General features: G+C 40.6%; 1 protein-coding gene across 2 annotated transcripts in view; it reads right to left on the bottom strand.

The window, feature by feature from the left end:
- Nucleotides 1-4,436, bottom strand: part of NPY2R (neuropeptide Y receptor Y2) — a 10,404-nt gene extending 5,968 nt beyond the window's left edge. Inside the window, exons 1-2 of one of the 2 annotated variants that reach the window (XM_017736877.1) lie at nt 4,339-4,436; nt 3,928-4,103 (exon numbers count right to left, since the gene is read on the bottom strand). The gene's annotated coding sequence lies outside the window, so the exon portion shown is untranslated. Of the gene's footprint in view, nt 1-3,927 lie in introns of both variants that reach the window. The other variant, XM_017736876.1, reaches the window with a different exon arrangement.
- Between the last annotated feature and the right edge of the window lie 2,455 nt (nt 4,437-6,891).

Raw genomic sequence — 6,891 nt, 5'->3', positions numbered from 1 at the left:
GGCAGCGCTGCCGCCCTCAAGCAGGGATTTGGAGAAAGAGGGAGTCGTGCCGGACCCGAGCTGGTGTACGCGCCGCACAGCCGAGCCTGCTTCCTAGCTTTCCCAGTCCCCGAGATGCCTTCTGGGGCAGCATAAAGGGGATGCCTTTGCTCCAAACAACTGCTGAAATCCTTGCCTACAAGCACCGCAGCTTGCACAGGTTTTCTGATCCTCAGATGTGGCTGTTGCCAGAGCAGGTGTAAGGATGAATAAAGCATTTACATATTCTGTCAAGACCAAAATAAAATATTTCATATTTATTTACAAGGCTAGAAAGGTAGAGACAACAGCTGCTGCTTTTATTTGGTTCTATATCAATAACCTTTCAAAACAGCTCTCCTGCCAGCCTGCTTGACTGAGTTCTAGTGCCAGCCAGCATTGCTGTGCGTCTGGTAGGGTCCAGCTTCGTTAATCAATCCATCAATGGGTTCTGCTTAGTATTTTGCTGGGTGTCTCAAGCTTCTCTCTAGGTATAACTTCTGAGATTCAAGGGACTGTCTTCTCAGTGCATATCTGGGGGACCTGATTTACCAAAACGTGCTTCAGCCCTGGTTGTAGGTCCCAAGAATAGGAACTACGAGACTTTGCTTTCTCTGTGTCTGTAGCACTGATGCTTAAACAATCCTCTTCCCAAACCTTACAGAAGCTGCTCTCCAGAACAGGAATACTCCTTTACTTCCTGTCACTTAGGTAAACTTGCATTCATATTTAAGGGAGTTTCAGGGATCAGCAACATTATCTTCCCTTTTCTGTCCTCTTTTTCTTCCAAAGGAGACTCAATACAAAAGCACTTCCCTTGTCAAAGGTAATGCTCCTTGCTTTCGTTATAGCTCAATATTATGTCCTTATCAAAAGCAGAGAATGTTAAGGAAGCATCAAGGAGTAACTTCAGTGATTTAGAGTTGGTTTTGAAATTCAAAACATGTCTTGAGAACCCCCTTGGATCTTTACTAAATCAGGCTATCTCTTCAGGAAGGGCCTTGCTCTTAAGTCCTTCAGCACTTCTAAGACTGTTAATGGAATGCCCCTAGCTTATTGCAAAATAGATTTCTTTGATGACTAAATAAAGAGCCAGGAGTTTCAATTCTCCTACCCCTCTTTATTCACTTCCCAAGTCAATCCAATTGTAGGATTTACTTTTTGATCTATTAACAGACCTAAATGCATGCCATGAGTTTTAGTAATTAGAGCACTTGTATAATACATGGCTGTAACAGCCTGCAATCCTTTCCTTTCCTTCTCTGGTAAGTAGTCAGCAATGGCATTCCACTGATCTCAGGGGTGTTGCTGTTGTGCCCTACTCTGCACACTCCTTCTAATTTAATGTATTTTTTGCTACTCCTAATGTCTTGGAGGGTGTAATGAAATGCTACAAATCTTTATAATCTGCCCAGATCAGGATTCCATAGCTAAGGGAAGGATGCTCCTGACTTACACTTCCAGATTCCTGGAAGAAGCCAAGAAGAAGTGCAATTTCCTAGAAGCTGTTATGGCATGAGGGTCAGCTTCCCATGCAAGAGAAAGAAGGCGTTATTCCCTGTTACAAGGCAATTCTGTGTTCAGGCACAACTGAAATGTTTAATGGAAATGCATTTCTAATAAAAACTAGCATTTTTTATTGCTCATAAAAGAGTGGAATTTAATGGCCCCATAAACACCGCCTTGAACCAAAAGCCATGAAAATACTAACATCAAGAGCAGACAGAGTCAAGTTGCAAATGGGCAGTTCAACATGAAATGTGCTGCTGCGGGATCACCTCCAAAGCTACTGGGGGTACTTTGCTTTGTGCGCACTCGAATTTCTGTCCCAAAAGCCGTGATAAGCCATGAGTCATTGAATCACACAACCGTGCGTTGGATGGAACTTCCAAAAATCTTCACGTCCAGCCTTATGCTCAAATCAGGTCTAGATGCAGCAGGTTGTGCCAGGCTACGTCTCCTCTCCAGGAGAGTTGTGATTATCTCTGACTGAGGGATACTGCCCTCACTGGGCAGGCCATCCTGCCAGAAACTCTAACACAGTAAGATGTTATTTTTTTGTATCAAGTCAAACTTTCCCCTGTTCCAGCCTGTACCAAATGCATCTTGTCCCAGCCCTGTGTTCCTCCTGGTAGTTGTGAACAGCAGTTAAATTTCCACTCAGGCTTGGCTTCTTTGAGGCTGAACAAACTCAGTTCCCTCAACACCACTTTGAATGATATGTAACTCAGCCTCAATCATCTTGGTGTCCCTTTGTTGGACTTACTCCAGTCTACCAATGTCTTTCCAGCACTAGGAGCCCCAAACTGAACCTAGTTGTGACCACAGATGTGGTGTCACAACTGATAAAATAGAGGGGAATAGTCATTTCTCAACCTGTTGGCTACACTCTTGCTATGTCTTGATACAGACTGTAAAGTTAGACTGTGCAAACTGACTTGCACTAAATAAATGAGCCACATGAACTTTAAATCTCAGCTTCCTATTTAAGGCAAGTCTATAAATGAGCTTTTGCTGTGAATATGTATACGTACTTAGATGAAATTAGATAACATATCCTAACAGCTTGGGGAAAAAAGCTTGTTGGATTTATGTTGTTTCTGCTGTAAATCCCACTTAGGGAGGTATGGCAGGGTATAGATATCTGATTTATGTAGTTTGCCTCTGGCAGTATCTGTTCAACTGTCTTTACTGTTAGACAATTGTCTTGTCAAATTCTGTCCAATATGAAGGTTTTTTTCTGATGGGACAATAAACATTTCTGCCAGCTCCTCCTAAGTTTACCAATTCTCAGGAGCAAACTAAAGGTCTGCATGTAGTGCGCAGACTTGAAGCAGTAATTACTTTTGTTTTAATCACAGAAATAGGAAAGAGTTGACAGTCCTTGTCCATTACATTGTCCAGCATCAGGTTTGCTGAAATGGCAAATAAGGCCTGATGAATATCAACAAGAAAAAACAGCAAGCATCCAATCTCCTGTCCCCAGACATAGTTTTCTTTATTTTATTTACTGTGAGGGTTGAACATAAAAGAAACCGCTGCCCCTTGATCACTGACCTTTAAAAGCAGTGCTGTGCTGCATGCCACTCACTTGACCCAAACTCTGCCAGTCCCTACTCACACAGATTTTCCTGGAGTGAGTCAGATTTCAGGAATTTAAGTGTTCTACATAGCATGGCAAATCCGTCAAAAATAAAATGGGAAAAAAAACCCTGAAAAATGACCTTGATAAAAAATATTTATCATGAATCTGTTATATGGTACCCATACAGAGATCATATGGTGTAAAATTACATAGAAAAAGGACTTTTTTTGTTTAAAAGGTCAGAACAAAAGTGTTTAAATACCTTAAGAGTGAATTTTCTACTTATATAGATCTGTAAACATTTTGTCATACGTTTATAAACTGTTATCATTCCCTTTTTGTTTAGATTCAGTCTCACAGGTTCAATTCTACTTTTTTCTCTTTTCCTAATGCAGTAATATAACTGTATGCACAAAAATGTATCATCAACTTGCCTTAGATGCTGAAGGAGGTAAATACAAGTCAGCAGGTAATGAAAGGAATTGGTAGATATGTATAAATACCAGCTTGGAGCTGCTAACAGCAGTACTTCACAGCCAGTGCTGGTTAAACAAACAGTTTGGTGCATCTCGTTCAAAAATGATTGCACCAAAGGCTCACTTCAACTGGCTGTTTGTTCCCAGGCTGTGGCTGAGTTTTCACACAAGGCAAGACTGCAGAGCTGAACGCTGCATTTCAAACACAGCCTTCCCAAACCTCCTAGCGCATTGCATGCACTAGCTTCATTCAAAGTCAACACTGTAAGATCAAGTAGTTCATCCAAGAAATGACAGGTTTAAAGTTGCCCATTTAACACCAACACATGCCTATTTGTATTTACATACCTGTGACACAGTCTGTAATTAACTAGACACGCAGTTTTTCTCTAAGGTCCAGAGCTTCATTCAGTGTTCCCAGTTGGCAGTGCTTAGGCAATGAACAGGTCCTTGATATTTCTTTATATTCTCAGTATATATTTTGCCTTCTTATTCCTTCTCTTTACTGACATGCTATCCTTTCTCTGCAGAGAATATAGAAATTGTCATTTCTTCAGAGGGTTTTCTATGCTCTTTTCATTACTACATCTCAGTCAGAAATACTCAACCTTTATTGAGATCTATTTTCTGTCATTTGAATTCAAGGAGACTTGACAGCGTGAGGGCCAGGAAAACACTAAAGAAGCCCGGATGTCTGGCTGCACCCTCTGGTTCACCGTGGTTTCCACACAAAAAGGTATCAGAGAGCAAGCTCCTCACCTGAGGGAGCTACTCCCTGGCTAGTTGTCAGGCGTGTTGGGGGAGGCAAAGAAGGAAAGAGGGGAAACTCCTCATATAGGTTCCACACACACAGCGAACCGACGCCAAGGGACTAAAAACAAAGAGCCAAAAGCTGTAAGGGTCCAGGGATTTTATACTGAGGGTTGGAAAGGCGGGGATAAGGGATACAGCCAATGGGACAAAGGGAAGGAGGTGGGGTTGAAGCTGAGGGAACCAATGGGAACAACACATAGGAGGGAACAAGAGAAGCAACGAATGGGATGTTGAGGAGTACAGAACTTTCCAGAACTAATGCATAGTTAACCAAGAGAAATGAATATTTATAAGTTCATACATAAAACAGGAAGGGGAAAACATTAACCAATCATGAAGTAATGTGCAAATCACTAAACCGGGGGATGATGGGCTCTCGCCCTAACCACGCAGTGTGATGTTAAACATCGGTGCCTGGCCACTGGACGCTGGTTTTTGCTGTGCTTTCAGGGGTCGGGGTGGCCACAGCCACTTGCACCACCACAGAGACTGGCCAAAATTTAATAGGATTTAAAAATACCAGGAATAAACAACTTTACTGTATTTTTGTTGCTTGCATTTTAGACATTTTTTCCTTCCTATTTTTCCTTAGTTGGATTTCTTTTTAAATAGATTTCTGAAAACTCCAGAATCTAATGTAAAAATGACACTTCATTAGGGTCTTGAAAGCTTGGTGTACAACTAGTTGTTGCCATTTCTAGAGAGCTTTTAGATGTTCTCAAGGCAAGCATACTCTGTTTATTTTAGAGTACTCATCACAGGGAATTGATTCTCACATACGGCTTAGAGCTTGGATATTGCACACACTTCAGTCCTCAGTTTCTGGTAGCTGGGAAAGCAATGTATCTCTAAAAGCTTTCCAAAAGTGAGTCAACTATATCTGCTTCTTGTATGCTTGCTTGTATGTCAGTTACTTCTAATTCTAGAGATCCTTGGCTGTTACAAGCAGCAATGCCACTTACCCTTTGCTTTGTCTAAAAATTATTCTTGTAACAATTTCTAAAAGTTATGGATGTTCTTAAAACTGAATCAGATGCTCTTCAAGCTCAGTTTTTGACTTGCTGATGAAATCTGTGCAGTGTTGAATGAGTTGTCTTTGGGACAAACAGAACTCAATCTGAAAGATGAAAAACTTTCAAATATGTGCTCCCTCCTCTCCAAGTTATGTATCTCAGAATACAGAAAACTGGTCACAAAACTTACACACATTCTTTCCTCCTTGTAGAGAGTGCATAGAGCACACAGATGACTACACGTTACTCAGAAATTTATTTTAGTGAGCTTATTTTTCAAAAATATCCATATGTTTTGGAGAGTGTTTTTTGTTATCATATGATACTCTTCTCATGACAAAACCTTTACATGTTGCTCTTAAGCTCAAGGAAACAGGTCATCTTTTGACCTTGCTCAGACGGCCTTCATTAGGATGCAGAAGATTGCTGGTTGGCATCTAGGTCCTGAAGAGGTGCTCCAAAGAATCAATATGCATAGAGTAACCTATCAGAAATTTAATTATTTTGATGAATAATGGCATCTATGAATGAAGACAGCCCTCCTGATAATGCTGTCTGACATATAATGCCATGTAAAACACATCGTGTTTGTTGTGAGCATAAACACAAAATGCAATTAAAAACAGTTTCCAGTGATTCATGAAACCGTGTCATCTTATATAAAGAAATTATTTTTTTCATTTGCTAGGACCCAAGGGAGTATCTTTCTCCCATGTTGGTGAAAGTAAATTAATTCTCATAAGGTTTTTGCACACTATTTCAGTTAATTTTCCCACATTTACACAGAATTTACATGCTGTTCTGAACCTGTCACTGGCTTCATCTGGAGTCATTCTGTACCTCTGTGTGACATTTTATGCAATAATGTCTTTTGGTAAAAATACATGGCATTAAATTAATGGATGTCCTTTGTAAGTATTTTTTGTCCTTAAGAAATTACTTCAATCGCTGAAGAAGTTGAAAAAGAGCACTTTCTATACTTGTTATCACTCATTTTAGAAGTGAAGTAGTTACTGCCCATTTGTGCACTCTGTCACAATTTTGGAACTTCTGAAGGTCTAAATTCTAGGCTAAGTGCAGCAAACCTGTACAGCCCCCTTCTCAAACTGGAATCAGATGACTCAAACGCTAACATACAGAAATGCTGAGAAGTTTCAACTGGTTCATCTTCTTCCTTGCTGATACTTTCCATTACAGGTGTCACACCTACCAGTGTAGTGAAACTTCAGTGCCTGATTTTTGACTGACAGCACTGTTTGTGAACAAGTTAAGCTTGTCAGCCTATCTTCATAAGGCTGAAAAGCGCTCTAATGCAAAAAGTCTGCCTCCCACTCAGAACTGAACTGGCAGTTTTCTACATGAACTCTGCTTTCCTTTGTTAATTGCCTGTGATTCACACCCACATTTTCCAGAGAGTGATGGCATTTTAATTGCTAGGGGTATTTTAGGATGGAGGAGAGGCAATGGGAAGAGGCTTGGGAAAAAA

The sequence above is a fragment of the Corvus brachyrhynchos genome, unplaced genomic scaffold (assembly GCF_000691975.1).
Source record: "Corvus brachyrhynchos isolate BGI_N302 unplaced genomic scaffold, ASM69197v1 scaffold175, whole genome shotgun sequence".
NCBI classification, from domain to species: Eukaryota; Metazoa; Chordata; class Aves; order Passeriformes; family Corvidae; genus Corvus; species Corvus brachyrhynchos.
Note: the sequence above shows the minus strand (reverse complement) of the source record. Positions and strands in the feature narration are given on the sequence as shown.